The following is an 18,922-nucleotide window of genomic DNA, read 5'->3' on the forward strand; positions in this document are numbered from 1 at the left end:
TCCTCCCGAGCTCTAATAGCATAAGCTCTTGCGCAGTGGTCCGTCAGCCGCCTCTCTGGCTCAGATGCGTGCTCGTGATGGTCCTACACTCAGACTTGCCGATTTTCTACCCTCTCGTGGTGCGGAGCAGTGCATGTCGCTTGTGTTGGAGCAGCTGTAGTAGTTCTGCGTGGGCAGTTCCTCAGCTGATGCTCTGTCGACCCACAACTTAAGCAGGCACCAGTTACTCTCCAACATTCCCCCTTGTGCCATTTCAGACAGTGTGGACATGCAGAAGATGTTGGGGCTGGTCCCCTGAACCCCATCCCTGGAGAGCTGCCCACTGATGGTGTGGACTGACCTCTCCTAGGGGTGAACTATGGCCTGGGCCCCTAAGACTGGCCCTGACCTTGTAGCTGACCTGAACTCTGTGCAGATGGACCTCTGAACTTCTTCCCAGGTGCAGGAGATGAGCTAGACTGACCCGGGCCCCTCTTCTGCTGTTTATCCCTTCTGGTCTGCTCACTGATTCTTTACTTTTTCAACCTTTATTGCAGCTTCCACTAACTTGGTAAATTCTGTGATTCCCAAGGCAGTGAGCTGGATCTTTATGTTGTCATTTAGTCCCTCTTCAAATCTCTTACATCTTTCAGCTTCATTAGGGACTATCTCCCTTCCATAGCGGCTTAATCGGACGAATTCCTTCTCCTACTCGGCCACTGATAGCTGTCTCTGCCTCAGATTAATGAACTCTCTTCTTCTCTCTTCCAGGTATACAGTGCCCACATATTTCTTCTTGAATTCTGAGAGAAAGAAGTCCCAAGTTATAGCTTCTGGCTGCACTTCACTGGACACAGTATCCCACCATTCGTAGGCATCATCTTGCAACAGGGATATGGCAGCCTCTAGGTTTTGCTCTGGGGTGCACTGGAGTTGTTTTAGAACTCTGCCCGTTCTGTTCAACCAATTCTCGGCTGCAACAGAGTCATCTTCTCTCTTACTGAAAAAGTCAACTGCTCCAAACTTTCTTAGCCTTTCCAGGTGTGATTTCTGCTGTGGAGGTGGAGATGGTGGTGGTGCTGCCATTACTCCGGCCATTTGTCTAAAGAAATTGGCCATTTGCTGGAACATGGCCTGTGGAGGCTGAGCAGGCTCTGCTTGAGCTGGCGGAGTAGGTTCTCCCATGCCCCCAGTCTCAGCTGCTGCAGGTGGAGCATGACTCTCCACTTCCTCCTCGACTGCTCTTTGAGATGAAGGGTCCATATCCTATTTAACAAAGACAAACAGATCTGCATTAGTGTCACCTCGACTCTTACAAATGCAATGCATGGTATGGACTCAATCTAGGCCCAGAAACACCTAAACCGTGCTCTGATACCACTAAATGTGACACCCCATACCCGTGTACAGTATATCCCAGTAAGTAATGTCACACGGTGTACCAGCACACTCTATTTTTGCCTTAATTAATTGTTGTCATAGTTTTGGATTTAGTTATGAAATATAATTAATTTAAGCCATTTATCAAAATTATTATTTATTTGAGGTTCCGAAAATTTTAAAGAAAATCCGGCAGAGTACCGGCTAAAAATGGAGAAAACAGTTCTTCGGAACCTGTGAAAAACACTTCCAATATTCATATCTCATCATCCTAAACTGCAATATCAAAATCTCAACAACATTTCTCAATTTCAGTTCTCAATCATCCATCACATGTGATAATCAAGTATAAATCACAAATAGATATTTACTTTTCCATTCACAAATACAATTTTCATAATTTACATGAGCATCCAAATACATTACATAATTCTAAATACATATGAGAAAATAAAAATTTAGTTACAAAATGACAAAATGACACCTAGTGTCCTACCAATGCACAGTAGAAGTTCAGGTGACACGGACACTGTGCAGAACTGCAGGATGGACTCACCCAGTCTGCGGTCTACTGGGCTCACGATCTGTATCTCCAGAATCTACGCGTGGCAAAAGCAACGCGCTAAGCAATAATGCTTAGTGGTGCAATAATAAAATAAAAGAAATAGCAAGAAATAAATATGTAGTGAATGTATATGTTTTATTTGTTTTGAATTTGTGTATCATTAACTTTGTCCCCTTTCATTCATTTGGTTGCCCAAGTAACCTACACTAGACGACTAGACTCGATAAACGGGTAAACTGGCACTGGGTATCAAGTACCTCAGGCCGTCACACCATCGGTCACATATGCATCTCCCGGTGTGCAACAGAACAGCTAACAAGCTGTAAATACATCAGGCATAAAGCCAAATCTCAATACAAGGTCAGAATGGCTAAAAGCCATAAAATCATAGAATGGCATATTTTCATGTGCAGTACTGCTAACTGAACCCTATTGGCATGCCAAACTATCCAAACCAATCTTATTAGGTATACTAGGGCATTTGAAACTTTTAAATTCTTCAATTTGTGAATTTCAAGTTTTGGTATCACTATTCACCTCATTGGTCAACAAAAATGTTGACTTTTAGGTAGAAAATAGGTACATTGGTTTTGGCACTCCCAACATACCACATTTTGCATTTAAAACTTATTGGCATTAAGCATTAATACCATTTCTAAGCATTAAACCAAAGGAGAAGAATTAGCAGATTTTGTACCATAACTTTACTGTTCCATTAGGGACTCTTACAGTGGAAATTTGAGGAATTGGTAAACATAAAAGTTGTTCCTTATTTTGTCTAGTTGAATTTATTTTTTGAATCACTCCATTTGGAGTTTTGTAGCTCCAGATATGGTCCAAAAACGATAGCTGGCCGGATTGGAAAAACTGTAGAATTACCAAATCTGCAGTACCATGAACAGTGACTGTGACTGCCATTTGGGTTAGGTTCTGGTCATAATTTGGGGTAGGTTTCTTCACGAAAGTTTTTTATCTATTTCTTAACTTGTTGCTGTAAAACTTTCAAGTCAATTGACCATATCTACAGTGAGTTATGGCCAAATGAACAGTTACTGTTCATTTGGTCATTTCTGCAGGTGCTGTTGCAGGGTATCCGGATTGGGGCCAACTTTTGGTCCACTTACATTGGTCTTTTGGGCATCGTTTCTTCAGAAAAAATGTTCCATTATAAGTCTAGTTTCATTTCTAATTGGCCAAACACCAATTGGACCTACACAGCCAAAGTTATGGCTGTCTAAGTGGGCTGGAATCACAGCCACCCTTGCTGCTGTCCCTAGGCAGCATACTCATTCACTTTGCCATACTATATTTCAGTCCAAATTATGGTCAACTTACCTAAAATGGTCACTAATTGACCATTAAAATGTTCTCTAACAATTTCCTAAGCCAAGCCAAATTTTCACTTCTCAAAACCCTAATTCCCATATGAGTTTTCACAACATGCTTTAATTAACTAACTAATCCATTATACTTATATTTACATACTTTAAACATAATCTCTAGTGCACTCCAAGTCCATCAAAACACTCAATCTTGTTCCTTACTTAGGGGCAGCCGAAATCCATGGGCTACATACACTTAACTTTTGTTCATTTAAGTCACAAGTTCATGTTGATTTCAAGTCCCTAACATAGAAAATAAGAGTTTTAAATAGATAGGTGCACTAACCTCTTGTAGGCAGATTTTTCCCAAGCTCAAAACTTCACTTTCTTTCCTTTTCTTGGCTGCCAAACACTTCCCAAGAGGTATAGACAAGTTTTTGGTGAAAGGTGTCTAGGGTTTAAGGTGAAATAAGAAGGGAAATTGAGCTTTGATTGAAGTTGTCAATGGAGGTTTGGGCATGCGAGGGTTTCGGCTGCACTTGAAGAAAGGGGATGGCTGCTGGCTTTTTGATGATTTTGGTCTTCATTTATCTCTTTTATTAGTTAATGAATTGGTTGTTTAATTATAATTGGTTATAGCTTTTAAATGACATCATCATGATGTCATAAATAAGCCTTTTTCCTCATTTTCTTTTCTTTTCTTCACTACTCATTTTCAATTTAATTTCTAGTAATGTTTATTCATATTTTATGTCATATTAATTATTTACTCAACTGGACAAGTCGGCCAAAAATCACCTCTGAAGGCGAAATGACCAAAATGCCCTCCGTTTGGCTTAACGGGTCAAAATTGTCTGTACCGATTGAAAAATTTTTCTAGGTATTTTCTTGGCATTCTAATGCCATGGAAACCTCAATAACCCTTCTCTGGAGTCCCAAAAATTATTTTATAATTTTTCTCCCGGGTCTAGGGCTCCTAGTTGCGAGAACTGCAACTTCCCTCTGGGTTACCCATCGCTAGGGCACCGGCTCGTTTAATTTGGTTGTATTTTAATTCTAACATTTTTACTAAATTTTTCTTATCAATATTTGAGTTGATTATGGTTCTTCACTTTAGTTTAAATATTTTTCCGGACATTCTAGCTGTCCGGACCGACACTGGTCACCGGAACAGTAGGATGTACGGAGTAGTTACCGGGAGGGTGTTACACTTCTTCATAGGTATGTGGATCATCTCTATGATCTAATTCTTCATGAGTAGACAATTCTTATTCATCTTTATGAAGGAAACCATATCTCACTGGTGGGTCAGATACCCTGGTTGATCTATGAGGAACAACTGTAGATGTTTCATCAATAGGTGTAGGTTGACTAGATGGATCCATATCCATCTGATCTGTTGGTTGGTCAGAATTCTCTAATTCTAACTCTATTTGCCTTCCTTTGCCTCCTTCTTGAACAAACTGTTGTTCAAGAAATGTGCCATCTCTACTTACCACAACCTTTTGTGATGTAGGCAAATAAAAACAATATCCAAAATTATCTTTTGGATATCCAATAAATCAACCCTTTTCTGATCTGGTTTCCAATTTATCAGTTTTCAGCTTCTTGATATAAGATGGAAAACCCCAAATCTTAACATGCTTAAGACTTGGTTTTCTTCCATACCACATCTCATAAGGTATGGAAGATACTGATTTTGATGCAATCCTATTCAGAATATGCAAAGCTGATTCTAATGCAAATCCCCAAAAGGAGATTGGCATATCAGTATAACTCATTATACTATATGCCATATCCAATAGGATATGATTTCTCCTTTCAGATACACCATTCAGCTGTGGTGTTCCTGGAGGAGTTAGTTGGGAAACAATGCCATACTCTTTCAAGTATTCATCAAATTCAGTACTCAAGTATTCACCTCCACAATCTGATTGAAGAGCTTTAATACTTTTTCCTGTTTGATTTTCTACTTCAGATTTAAATTCCTTGAACTTTTCAAAGGATTCATGTTTGTATTTCATCAAATACAAATACACAAACCTTGATTTATCATTAGTAAAGGTAATAAAATAATGAAAACTGCCTTTAGCCATTTCTTTAAATGGACCACATACATCACAATGTATTAGCTCTAAAATATTTTCAACTCTTAGTCCTTGTCCAACAAAGGGTGATCTAGTTATTTTGCCCTGAAGGCAAGATTCACAAGTTGGAGTAGGCTCAAAACCCAATGAGGATAAAATCCTCATTTTCTCCAGCTTTGCAATCCTATCTTCTGCAACATGACCTAACCTTCAGTGCAAATATATTTTGAACTTGAGTTAATTTTCATCATGGCATTGCACTCTTTTAGATTGTTTACATTAGATTTGTATTTAAAATTATTATCTAGATAATAAAGTCCATCATGCATATAACCTAAACCAACATATTTATTTCCAAAACAAATATTGCAAACATCATTTATGAACTGAAATTCATAGCCGTCTTTAGTCAAACTAGATATAGAAATGATGTTCTTAAAAAGCATTAGGTACATGTAAAACCTTATTTAAATACAAAACATGTCCACACGTGTATAAAGATTTAGATCCTATAACTAAAGCTTCAACAGTTGAGCTTTTGCCAACCCGGAGTCTAATATCTCATTACTGCAAGCTGCTACTGCTTGCTATACTCTGGGTAGTTTCTATTCCTGTGCCCATTCTTCTGGCAGTGGAAACACTTTTCTTTGCCTCCATCAGCTTTGGTCTTCCCTTTCTATTTAGCTATCGTTTTGGAAGGACCAGGAATTTGAGGTTTCTTTTTCCTATTGCCCTTCTTCTTGTTGGACTTTCTAGCAGAAGAAGATACAATCAAAGCTACCTTTTTCTCTTTATTGCCCGATATATTCTTTTGGGCAATAACCAGCATGTTGAGTAAACTAGCCAAGGTGCATTCTTGTTTAGTCATATGGAAATTTATCACGAAATTCCCAAATGACTCAATAAGGGACTGAAGGATCAAATCCAATTGCAGTTGGAAATCCATGTTAAAGTCAAGATGTTCCAGCTGCTCAATCAGCTGAATCATCTTGTGGACATGATCCCTAACTTACTGTCCCTCAGACATCCTCATGCGGGATAGCTGTCTAGATATCTCATACCTAGTATTCCTGTTGTACTCACCACACAACTCTTGTAGGTGAAGGAGGATCCGACTCGCATTCTGCATATTCTCATGCTGCTTCTGTAACTCATTACTCATAGAAGCAAGGATGTAACACTTGTCTCTCATATAATGCTCCTTCCACTTGTCCAAAGTTTCATGTTCCTCTTGAGTGGCCTCTGGAGGTAAGGGACTAGGAACATTTAAGTCTAGAGCATATCTTATATGTTCAAGGTTAAGGACAAGTTTCAAATTTCTTAGCCAATCAGAGAGATTAGGTCCTGACAACCTATTGCGTTCAAGTATGCTTGCAAGGATATTGGATGGTGGTGGTTGTGGTGTGCTTATTATTATCACAAAATTAATTGCAGAAAATAACCAGATTAATTAGTAAATATAATATGTATTTAACCAAAATGATTATGGTCTTTTAATCAAATTGGTCCTCCCACTAACTTAGCGAATCCTACACTTCCAAAGTAGGAAACGAAAATCCTAGTTGGATAGATTTTTAGTGGGTGATTGAATTCTTATAGTCTGATTGATCATCCTCAGGCACATCCATTATTGGAATTACAATTAACTGTAAGTGAGCAACTCCTTGCCCATCACATCTCATGTGAGGTTCAATCCTTTACCTAGCCTCTAATGTTCAAAATCTCAGGCACATCCATTATTAATTTATCTTGCTTCAGTTAAGTTGATTCCATTGAGCCAGTAAACATGTAAATAATTTTAATGTCCTCAGGCACATCCATTATTGGACACCAAACCATTTACATATTTACAACATCCCATGCTTAACAATTATTCTTAAGAAAATCTCTTAAATTAATTGCATTATATGCAAGTATTTAAAATTTCTTAAAATAATAACCTCAATGGAGGGCCCATGTTATAATTACTTTAATTATACCATTTCCAACTTAATCATTTGTTTGGAAGATTTTGTGGTTAGCCTAATTACTATTATGGTCTCACTTTGCACATTATCCATTTAGCATGCATATATCATATAATTGCATACAATCCCATGCATCTCATACATTCTTGGATAAATAATAAATATGGTATGATCATGGACTTTCAAAGGGATTCAATTCTGAGCCACCAAGAATTGAACCAAGGCATTCCTAGGTGCATTTCATTCATTTATATTACAAGAGTTGCTGAAGGAGTACATAATCAACACTTGATCTTGAATTCCTCCCACTGGTCCTACAAATGCTCTTGACCTCCTTGATCTTCTTGCAATCCAATTAGATAGTAATCCTTGGTATACCAAGGTGAATTTACAAGAACCAAATAAATGAAATTACAAGCCAAAAAATATTACAACCTTTATAATACATGCCACCAAAATAAATTAATTAATTTTACAACCCAAAGAAACATAAAAGAAATAAATCCAATCACATTGGTCTTTTATTGTCCATGATCATCCATCATGCATATCACTATTTAATAATTAAATAAAACATACATACTTAAATTAAATTGAATATCTCATATTCAACTTAAAAATTCATATTTAAATATGATTTAAACAAATTTAAAAATTCAGATTTAAATCACATTCAAACAAATTTAAAAATTCATATTTGAATCATATTTAAACAAATTTTAAAATTCAAATTTGAATTAAAATTTAATTGTGTGATTCAAACTTTTAATTAAACATTTTAATTATTCATTAGATGGGCCTTAGATCATATAACAATTGCACATATAAAACCCATTTACCTTGCGCATACCAATGGTTCTCAAACTATGTGCATGCTTTGTGGTCACTACACCATGCAGCCACTCTTGGTGAAGGCAACCAGCAATAGATCAATCATCTTATGATCAAATCACACAATTAAATCAGATATTAAACAATCTAAATGGCAAATATAGTGGCTCTAATACCAATTAAAGTAGCGGAAGCGTGAAAAATATTAGTTTAGAACATTGAATTCAAAAATTTTCTTCTAGGGTCTCATGCATCATGCAAGATTCATTATTTACCTAAATGATTTCAATGTTAAACAACATATTAAAACACTTTTAATATGTTTTTGGATCTACATTTTCCATTTAAGATTTTAGAATTAACATATTAATTCATTAAAACCCTAGATTAAATCAAGAATAAGTGCATTAACCTTTTGATGCACTGTAGTTGTGTTTGGTAACTTTGGGAAGTACCTAGGATACTAGATGTTGTCCCTCTAACTTGTCCACACCAAGATCACCAATGGCAGCCCCTTGAATAGCTTCTCAAGATTTTCCAATCAATTAGAAATTAAGGTTTTGCCTTTACAGATGTTATAGATGTATACAGGACACTAGAAACGATTCTAGCAATTTTAATTCAAGAGAATGTTGGCAATTCTCTTTGAATTAATGAAAGATTAAGAAGAAGAGAGGGGAGAGCTTCTTTGGGTGGCGGGACATATGAAAGAATAACATATTGTTATTTTGTTCTTTCATCCTTTCCCTTATATAGCTAGGTCATCACTTAAAACTCTTGACACATGTCAACTTCTGATTGGCTCTTAGTTTAATTGGCCCAATCACATTGTGCCAAGTGTCAAACTTAGATTTAATCTTGACTTTGATCATCTTATATGATTAAAAGACAAATGGCAAGCATATGTGTAGTGCCATGTGTCACCATCTCATGGTGCCACATGTCACCCTGTGAAATGACCAAATTACCCTTGTGTCTTAATTTAGAGTTCTTAACCCAAAAATAATTATTCATCTTCTTCTAATCAATTTATATTAAATATAAATTAATTAATTAAACTCTATTAATTAATTTCTCATTATTAAATTCTTATTTAAATACTTTAAATATAAATTTAACTTATACTATACATCCAATAACTTAGATTTAGTTTCAAGCCATGCTAAGGACTTTGTAATCTAATTGCAAACCAAACCTATTTAATTAATCAATTAAACTCTTTAACTAATTAATTAAATCACATTTAACTTGGTAATTACTTGTGTATGTGTGTGACTCACTAGGCTCATTACTAATTGGCAATGAGATATGATATCAACTCTTAATATCGTCAGAACTCTTTCTTACCGTAAATGATTTATCTAAATCATTTTAGGCACCTCATAGACCATGGTTAACACCTAGCATAGCATGCCATGGCCACCCAATCAGTAATAAGGAATACCTTAAATGAACCTTTTATCATATGTTACCATGCACTAGAATCTCTCTATTACAAAATCCCAATTCAAGCTGGAGTCATAGTTTATGTCAAACTCCATTTTCTATGAATATCATGTTCTCTTTTAATTCCAGTTCTTGATTAAAAAGATTTTCTCATCAGAAACTCTTTTCTGATTAAATCTATCTGTCCTGGCCAGGAACTTGAAACATCAAGAATAATTAAATGAACATAGGATTTTATCCCTATTTACTTAGGCTAACAGATTCCATCTTGATCAACACCTACCTCCATATATAACGAGTAGGAGCCAACACATGTCCATATACCCATACACAGTACAAGTATGAAAGCAGTATCAAACTCAAACCACTTATATACAAGATAACTATACTATATTAGGTCTAAAGATTATATACACTGATATGATTTATGACAATGCATTGACAAGAGTAAACTCCATGTGCTTATCATAAATGTCACTGGTTCGGCCTACTTTTCATGCATAGGTGCCTATCATATTTGTTATATGGCATGAGACTCACCATTCCATCTTATTTATATCTCATATAAATAACTTGGGAACAAACATGATTACAATCTTTCTGGATAAGTCATGTCTTTATTGTGAAGCATCCTTGATTGTGAACCAATTTATGATATTTTGTGCTAGAAATACTATCACTCATATTCTTAACAACTTAAGAATAGAATTTCTAACAAAATATCAATGGACCTTTTCTATTACACGTAAATATGTTATGTAAACGGAAAAGTGAAAATGCCTTTTTTATTAATAAAACATGTACAAAATATATACTAAATGATATGCTCTAGGGCATACTACTAACATTTTATACTTGTACTGTGTATGGGTATATGGGCATGTGTTAGCTCCTACTAGTTATATATGGAGGTAGGTGTTGATCAAGATGGAATCTGTTACCCTAAGTAAATAGGGATAAAATCCTATATTCATTTAATTGTTCTTGATCTTTTAAGTTCCTGGCCAGGACCGATAGATTTAATCAGAAAAGAGTTTCTGATGAGAAAATCTTTTTAATCAAGAATTGGAATTAAAAGAGAATATAATATTCATAGCAAATGGAGTTTGACATAAACCATGACTCCAGTTCGAATTGGGATTTTGTAACAGAGAGATTCTAGTGCATGGAAACATATGTTTAAAAGTTCATTTAAGGTATTCCTTATTACTAATTGGGTAGCCATGGCATGCTATACTAGGTGTTAACCACGATTTATAAGGTGCCTAAAATGATTTAGAGAAATCATTTATGGTAAGAAAGAGTTCTGATGATATTAAGAGTTAATGTCATATATCATTGCCAATTAGTAATGGGCCTAGTAAGTCACACACATACACAAGTAATCCCTAAGTTAAATGTGATTTAATTAATTAGTTAAAGAGTTTAATTGAATAATTAAATAGGTTTGGTTTGCAATTAGATTACAAAGTACCTAGCATGGCTTGAAACCAAATCTAGGTTATTGAATGTATAGTATAAGTTAAATTTATATTTAAAGAGTTTAAATATGAATTTAATTATGAGAAATTAATTAATAGAGATTGATTAATTAATTTATATTTGATATAAATTGATTAGAAGAGGAGAAATTATTATTTTGGGTTGAGAACTCAAAATTATAACACAGGGGTAATTTGGTCATTTCATAGGGTGACACATGGCATCATGAGATGGTGACACATGGCACCATACAAGCTTTCCATTTGTCTTCCAATCATGTAAGATGGTCAAAGTCAATATTAAACTTAGCTTTGACACTTGGCTTAATATGATTAGGTCAATTAAAATTAAGGTGCAATCAGAAGATGACATGATGCAAGAGTTTTAAGTGATGACCTAATTATATAATGTGTTGTTATGAAAGAATAAAAATACAATCCGATTATTCTCTCATATGTGCCACCACCTCTAAGCCTCTCTTCCTCTCTTCTTTTTCATCTCTCATCAATTCAAAGAGAGTTGCCCATATTTTCTTGAATTAAAATTGCTAGAAATTATTTATAGTGTCCAATATACATCTACAACCTCTCTAGAGGCAAATCCCTATTTTCTAATTGGTTGGCAAGGCTTTAGAAGTTGTTCAAGGGGCTGCCATTGGTGATCTTAGTGTGGACAAACTAGAGGGACAACATTTGGGGTCCTAGGTACTTCCCAAAGGTACCAAACACATCTACAGTGCATCAAAAGGTTAGTGCACATGTTCTTGAATTAATCTAGGGTCCTAATGAATTAATTTATTAATTCTAAAATCTTAAATAGTAAATATAGATCCAAATACATATTAAAATTGTGTTAATATGCAATTGAACATTGAAATCAATAGGTAAATAATGAATCTTACATGATGCATGAGACCCTAGAAGAAAATTTTTGAATTTAATGTTCTAATATAATAATTTTAATGCTTCTACTCCTTCACTAAGAGCTTCCTAAAGGTGTCAATTGCATCCATAGTGCATTAAAGAGGTTAGTGCCTAAATTCCTCTTTCAAACTAGGGTTTAATTGAATTAATTTGTTAATTCATAATCTTAAATGGAAAATGAAGATCCTAATACATATTAAAAGTATTTTAATATGCAATTGAGCATTGAAATTAATTAGGGACATAAGAGATATGGCATGATGCACTAGAAGAAAAATTATGAAATTCAATGCCCCAATGCACCAATTTCCATGCTTCCGCTCCTTCAAAGAATGTGAAGTTTAACTGGAATGAGAAATATCAAGCCAGTTTTGAGAAATTGAAGGCTATGCTTACTGAGGCACTAGTGTTGACACAACTAGTATCACGAAGAGCCTTTGTGGTTTATAATGATGCCTCACATAATGGTCTTGGGTGTGTTCTGATGCAAGAAGGAAAAGTGGTTGCTTATGCTTCCAAGCAGCTAAAGCCACATAAAAAAGAACTACTCTACTGATGATTTTGAAGTAACGACAATTGTGTTTGCATTGAAGATATGAAGGCATTACTTGTATAGTGAAAGGTGTTATATCTACACGGATCACAAAAGTCTTAAATATTTGCCAACTCAGAAGGATCTCAATCTGAGGTAGAGAAGATAGATTGAGTTTTTGAAAGATTATGATTGTCATATTAACTATCATCCTGAAAAGGCAAATGTGGTGGCAGATGCACTTAGCAGAAAGTCATTGGCAGCTTTAAAATCATTGAATGCCCGTTTTTCTTTAGCACAAGATGGAGCTATTATGGTTGAGTTGCAAATGAAGCCTAATTAGCTATAACAAGTGCAAGAGGAACAGAAACAAGATGAGAAGCTAGCAACCATTAATAGGCAAATTCAAGAGGGGAAGGAGACTAAATATGAGATAAAAAGAAGATTGGTACTTATACTACAAAGGAAGAATATGTATACCAGATGATGAAGAATTGAAAAAAAAAAAAAATTTTGAGAGAGGCACACAGTAGCTTTTATGCTATGCATCCAAGAAGTACAAAGATGTATCATGATTTGAAGTCCTATTATTGATGGCCTGGTATGAAGAAAGACATTATTGATTATGTAACTAAATGCCTGGTATGTCAGCAAGTTAAGGCAGAGCACCAAGTTCCATAAGGTTTATTGTAGCCTATAACTATACTTGAATGGAAATGGGATCGCATAATGATGGATTTTGTCATTAGTCTATCCCTCACATAGAGAAAGCTTGATGTAGTATGGGTGATAGTAGACAAATTGACGAAGTCAACTTACTTCTTACCAGTTAAAACTGACTACTTGTTAGTAGTATGCCCTAGAGCATATCATTTAGTATGTATCTTGTACATATTTTATTAATAAATGGCATTTCCACTTTTCTGTTTATATAATATATTTATGTGTAACAGAAAAGGTCCATTGATATTTTGTTAGAAATATTATTCTTAAGTTGTTAAGAATATGAGTGACAATATTTCTAGCACAGAGTATCATAAATAGGTTCACAATCGAGGATACTTCATAATAAGGACATGACTTATCTAGAAAGATTGTATTCATGTTTGTTCCCAAATTATTTATATGAGATATAAATAAGATGGAATGGTGAGTCTCATACCATATAACAAACATGATAGGCACTTATAAATGATAAGTAGGCCGAACCAGTGACACTTATGACAAGCACATGGAGTTTACTCTTGTCAATGTTTTGTCATAAATCATATCAGTGCATATAATCTTTAGACCTGAGATAGCACAGTTATCTTGTATATAGGTAGTTTGAGTTTGATACTGCTTTCATACTTGTACTGTGTATGGGTATATGGGCATGTGTTGGCTCCTACTAGTTATATATGGAGGTAGGTGTTGATCAAGATGGAATCTGTTCCTCTAAGTAAATAGAGATAAAATCCTATGTTCATTTAATTGTTCTTGATGTTTCAAGTTCATGGCCAGGACAGATAGATTTATTTAGGAAAGAGTTTCTGATGAGAAAATCTTTTAATCAAGAAATGGAATTAAAAGAGAACATAATATTCATAGCAAATGGAGTTTGACATAAACCATGACTCGGCTTGAGTTGGGATTTTATGTGAGAGATTCTACTCCATGGTAACATATGATTATAGGTTCATTTAAGGTAAACCTTATTACTAATTGGGTGGCCATGGCATGCTATGCTAGGTGTTAACCATGGTCTATGAGGTGCATAAAATGATTTAGAGAAATCATTTATGGTAAGAAAGAGTTATGATGATATTAAGAGTTGATATCATGTCTCATTGCCAATTAGTGATGAGCCTAGTAAGTCACACACATACACAAGTTATCACCTAATTAAATATGATTTAATTAATTAATTAAAGAGTTTAATTGATTAATTAAATAGGTTTGGTTTGCAATTAGATTGCAAAGTCACTAGCATGACTTGAAACCAAATCTAGATTATTGGATGTATAATATAAGTTAAATTTATATTTAAAGTGTTTAAATATGAATTTAATTAATGAGAAATTAATTAATAGAGATTAATTAATTAATTTATATTTGATATAAATTAATTAGAAGAAGAAAATAATTATTTTGGGTTAAGAACTCAAAATTAAGACACAGGGCATTTTGGTCATTTTGCGGTGTGACGGTGGCACCATGAGATGGTGACACATGGCATAACACATAAGCTTGCCAAATGTTTTTTTAATCATGTAAGATGATTAAAATCAAGATTAAATATAGGTTTGACACTTGGCACAATGTGATTGGGTCACTTAAACCTAGAGCTAATCAAAGGGTGACATGTGGCAAAGGTTTAATGTGTTAACCTAGCTATTTAAGTGTTGTTATGAGAAAATAAAATACAACCAGCAGCCACACTCCTTTGTCACGCCACTTTGAGGGTTTTTATCTCTTCTTCTTCATCTCTTATCAATTCAAAGAGATTAGCCATCAATCTCTTGAATTAAGAACATTAGAAATTGTTTCTAGTGTCCTGTTTACATCTTTAATCTCTTAAAAGGCATAACTTGATTTTCTAATTAATAGAAAAAGCTTTAGAAGCTATTCAAGGGCTGCCATAGGTGTTCTTGGTGTGGACAAGCTAGAGGGACAACATCTGGTGTCCTGAAGACGAATCTCAAAGCGCAGACATTGCGATTGCATCAAGAGGTTAGTGTAATCGTTCTTGATTTAATCTAGGGTTCTAAAATTAATCTGATTAATTTTAAAATCTTAAATGGAAAATACATATCCAAAAACATATTAAAAGAGTTTTAATATGTTGTTTATCATTGAAATCAAATAGATAAAAATAAATCTTGCATGATGCATGTGACCCTAGGTGAAAATTTTTGAATTCAATGGTATAAACTTGTGTTTTTCACGCTTCCGTTCCTTCAATTGGTATCAGAGCCACTATATTTGCCATTTAGATTGATGTTTATATGATTTAATTGTGTGTTTGATCATGAGATCAAAAGTTTATTGCTGGTTGCAAAGTCAAGGTGGCGGCACAAATGATGAACACCATGGTGCGCATGGTTGATGCATCACAATGGTGTGCAAAGGTAAATGGATGGTGAATGTGCAATTGTTGTATGATCTAAGATCCATTTTATGTCTAATTAAATTGTTTAATTAGAATTTTAATCACACAATTAAATTATGATTCAAATCAGATTTTAAAAATTGTTTGAATGTTATTCAAATCTGAATTTTAAAAGTTGTTTGAATGTGATTCAAATCTGAATTTTTAAAGTTGTTTGAATCATATTTAAATCTGATTTTTTAAAATTGATTGAATAAAATTCAGATCTGATTTTTTAAAAAAAGGTTTGAATGTGATTCAAATCTGATTTTTTAAAAAATGTTTGAATGTGATTCAAATCTGAATTTTTAAAGTTGTTTGAATGTGATTCAAATCTGAATTTTTAAATTTATTTGAATGAGATTCAAATTTGAATTTTTAAATTTATTTGAATCATATTCAAATCTGGATTTTTAAGTTGAATATGAGATATTCAATTTAATTTAAGTATGTATGTTTTATTTAATTGTTAAATAGTGATATGCATGATGGATGATCATGGACTATACAAGACCAATGTGATTGGATTTATTTCTTTTATGTTTCTTTGGGATTGTAAATTAATTAATTAATTTTAATTTATTTTGGGCATGTATTATTAAGTTTTTAATAATTTTTGGATTGTAATTTCATTTATTTAAGTTCTTGTAAATTCGTCTTGGTATGCCAAGGATTACTATGTAATATTGGATTGCAAGAAGTTCAAGGAGGTCAAGAGCATTGGTGGGACTAGTGGGAGGAATTCAAGATCAAGTGTTGATTATGTACTCCTTCAGCAACTCTTGTAAAATGAATGAATGAATGAAATGCACCTAGAAATGCCCTGATTCAATTCTTGGTGGCTCAGAATTGAATCCCTTAGAAAGTCCATGATCATACCATATTTACTGCTTATCCATGAATGAATGAGATGTATAGGAATGTATGCAATTATATGATATATGCATGCTAAATGGATAATGTGCAAAGTGAGACCTTAATAGTAATAAGAATGACCATAAAATCTTCCAAACAAATGATTAAGTTGGAAATGCTATAATTAAAGTAATTATAACATAGGCCCTCCATTGGGGCAATTATTTTAAGAAATTTTAAATAGTTGCATGAGATGCAATTAATTTAAGAGATTTTCTTAAGAATAATTGTTAAGCATGAGATGTTGTAAATATGTAAATGGTTTAGTGGCCAATATTGGATGTACCTGAGGACATTAAAATTATTTGCATAATTACTGGCTCAATGGGTTGAACTTAACAAATGCAAGACAAGTCAATAATGGATGTACCTGAGATTTTGAGCATTAGGGGCTAGGTAAAGGATTGAACCTCACATGAGATGTGATGGGCAAGGAGTTGCTCACTTATAGTTTATTGTAATTCCAATAATGGATGTACCTGAGGATGATCAATAGAATTATAAGAATTCAATCACCCACTAGAAATCCATCCAACTAGGATTTCCGTTTTCTACTTTGGAAGTGTAGGATTCGCTAAGTTAGTTGGAGGACCAATTTGATTAAAAGACCATAATCATTTTGGTTAATTACATGATACATTTACTAATTAATCTGGTTATTTTCTCGATTAATTTTACGATAAAAATGAGCACAAAACAACCACCACCATCCAATATCCTAGCAAGCATACTTGATCACAATAGGTTGACAGGACCTAATCATGCGATTGGCTAAGAAATTTGAAACTTGTCCTGAACCTTGAACATATAGGATATGTTCTAGATTCAAATGTTCTAGGTCCCTTACCTCCAGAGGCCGCACAAGAGGAACATGAAACTTTAGACAAGTGGAAGGAGCATGATATGAGAGCTAAGTGTTACATGCTTGCTTCCATGAGTAATGAGTTCTGAAGCAACATGAGAACATGCAGTGCGAGTGAGATCCTCCTTCACCTACAAGAGTTGTATGGTGAGCACAAAGAGAATGCTAGGTATGAGATATCTAGACGGCTATTAGGTATGAGGATGTCCGAGGGAGAATGTTGGGGATCATGTCCACAAGATGATTCGGTGATTGAGCGGTTGGAATATCTTGACTTCAACATGGATTTCCAACTACAGACGGATTTGATCCTTGATCCTTCACGAGTCTTTTGGAAATTTTGTGACAAATTTCCATATGACTAAACAGGAATGCACCTTAGCTGGTTTACTCAACATGCTGGTTATTGCCCAAAAGAATATGCCAGGCAATAAAGGAAAAGAGGTAGCTTTGGTTGCATCTTCTTCTGCTGGAAAGTCCAACAAGAAGAAGGGCAATAAGAAAAAGAAACTTCAGATTCCTGGTCCTTCCAAGAAAATAGCTAAACAGAAAGGGAAGACCAAAGCTGACAAAGGCAAAGGAAAGTGTTTCCACTGCCAATAGGAAAGTGTTTCCATTGCCAACAGGAAAGTGTTTCCATTGCCAGTAAGAAAGTGTTTCCACTAGCTAGAGTATAGCAATCTAAAAGAATGCAATGCCATGGTGAAAACCAACTCAAGTTCAAAATATATTTGGCACTTAAGGTTATGTCATGTTGCAGAAGATAGGATTGCAAAATTGGAGAAAATGAGGATTCTATCCTCATTGGGCTCTGAGCCTACTCCAACTTATGAATCTTGCCTTCAGGGCAAAATGACTAGATCACCCTTTGTTGGACAAGGGCTAAGAGCTGAAAATATTTTGGAGCTAATACATAGTGATGTATGTGGTCCATTTAAAGAAATGGCTAGAGGGGGCTTTTATTATTTTATTACCTTTACTGATGATAAATCAAGATTTGGGTATTTGTATTTGATGAAATACAAACATGAATCCTTTGAAAAGTTCAAAGAATTTAAATCTGAAGTAGAAAATCAAACAGGAAAGAGTATTAAAGCTCTTCGATCAGATCGTGGAGGTGAATATTTGAGTACTGAATTTGATGAATACTTGAGAGAGCATGGCATTGTTTCTCAGTTGACTCCTCTAGGAACTCCACAGCTAAATGGTGTATCTGAAAGGAGAAATCGTACCCTATTGGATATGGTACGTAGTATGATGAGCTATACTGATATGCCAATCTCCTTTTGGGGATTTGCATTAGAATCAGCTTTGTATATTCTGAATAGGATTCCATCAAAATCAGTTTCTTCCACACCTTATGAGATATGACATGGAAGAAAACCAAGTCTTAAGCATGTTAAGATTTGGGGTTGTCCAGCTTATATAAAAAAGCTGAACACTGATAAATTGGAGACCAGGATCGAGAAAAGGTCAATTTGTTGGATATCCAAAAGATAGT

This window comes from Hevea brasiliensis, chromosome 8, assembly GCF_030052815.1.
Source record: "Hevea brasiliensis isolate MT/VB/25A 57/8 chromosome 8, ASM3005281v1, whole genome shotgun sequence".
NCBI classification, from domain to species: Eukaryota; Viridiplantae; Streptophyta; class Magnoliopsida; order Malpighiales; family Euphorbiaceae; genus Hevea; species Hevea brasiliensis.